The sequence below is a fragment of the Mus pahari genome, chromosome X, assembly GCF_900095145.1.
Source record: "Mus pahari chromosome X, PAHARI_EIJ_v1.1, whole genome shotgun sequence".
Classification (NCBI taxonomy): domain Eukaryota; kingdom Metazoa; phylum Chordata; class Mammalia; order Rodentia; family Muridae; genus Mus; species Mus pahari.
Window position 1 is genome coordinate 99,848,621 of NC_034613.1, and position 1,660 is coordinate 99,850,280.

General features: G+C 38.6%; 1 pseudogene; it reads right to left on the reverse strand.

Annotated features, from left to right (window-relative positions):
* Positions 1 to 206: 206 nt before the first annotated feature.
* LOC110313277 lies at positions 207 to 858 on the reverse strand (annotated as a pseudogene).
* Positions 859 to 1,660: the final 802 nt, after the last annotated feature.

Consider the following 1,660-nt stretch of genomic DNA (forward strand, 5'->3'; position numbering starts at 1 on the left):
CCACCAGGACAGGGCTATCTAAAGACACATTCTGTAGTGTGTTAGTGTGTTAACTATACAAAAAAAGACACTGTACAGTTTAAAAACAAATCTTACACAGCCTTACATTTCAATGTTTTTCTTTAAAAGGAGCAAGTTGTGTACAGGGGGGGTTAAATGCTTTATAGACCAGACCAAAAGAAAAAAAAAACTGCACTAGAACCAACTTATTCATCATCATCATTTTCTTCATCTTTGTCTTCCTCTTCTCCCTCTTTTCATCCTCTTCATCCTCCTCCTCATCTTCCTCTTCCTTCTTTTTCTTGCTCTTTTCAGCCTTGACCACACCCCTTTTTTTGCTGCATCAGGTTTTCCTTTAGCTCTGTAGGCAGCAACATCCTTCTCATACTTCTCCTTCAGCTTGGCAGCCTTCTTCTCATAGGGCTGCTTGTCATCCGCTGCANTGTTGCTCCACATCTCTCCTAGTTTCTTTGCAACATCACCAATGGATAAGCCAGGATGCTTACCTTTGATTTTGGGGCGGTACTAAGAACAGAACAAGAAGAAGGCTGAAGGAGGCATCTTGGGTGCAGTGGGATCCTTGAACTTCTTTTTGATCTCCTCTTTGGGGGGGGGGGGGTGTAGGTTTTCGTTTCTCATTCATAACAAGCCTTGAGCCTTCTCAGCCTTTGCCATTTCTTCAAATTTCCCCTTTTCTTTAGCAGACATAGTCTTCCATCTCTCTGAACACTTTTTGGAGAACTATGAGAAGTTGACAGAAGCATCCGGTCATTTCTTGTGCTCCTCCTGGAAGCTTTGCACAAAGAATAAATATGAGGACATTTTGCCTGTAGGGTTCTTAGGATCTCCTTTGCCCATGTTTAGTTGATTTACCTCCTCAAGGCACAGAGTCGCCCAGTGACCCTCCAACTCTTGCTTGCCCCAGTGCTGTCTCTATGAAGCTCAATGTACTGCAATGGCTGTGAGAGCAGGAGCCAGACGCCAATCAGGGTCTTTTTAAAAACAATTTATATGAAGGATGATATTTCTCCTAGGTGCAAAGTTCTTTTTTTTTCAAACCTAAGAAAGCCCTAATATTTGTTTACAAGTAATTTACTAGCTTACATTAATGGGTAAACATTGAAGACCACAAACAAAAATTTCAAGCCTAAGGCAAAAACAAAACAAAACAAAACAAAATACAGGCAAATTAGTAAATTTACAAATCCTTATTTGATGCAAAAGAAAGCACTTAAATATCATTCAACCATCCATTGAATGTATTCTTTTGGCAGGAAATTCAGTGATTTACCCTAATTCTAAACTATGGGCATATCATCATAATCATCATCATCATCATCACTACCATCACCACCATCATGAATATTATTTTTGATGGCAAGTAACAGGGAGTTGATTTATCTACAGTTCCAAACCCAAAAGAATTTAATATCATAGTTTGGGAGTCACTTTGGGATCAAATATAACAATAACCAAATAATCTTTTATAGTGAAAGAATTCAGGGCATCTATAGATATCTAGCTAAAAGAATTCTTGGATTTGAATAGGTGAGATTTCTCAGTGGGTAAGGTACTGACCACCAAGCATGAAGACATGCATTTGATTTTTAGGAAACAATAAGTAGAAAGAAAGAATTGGCTCCTTAGAATTGTCCTTTTA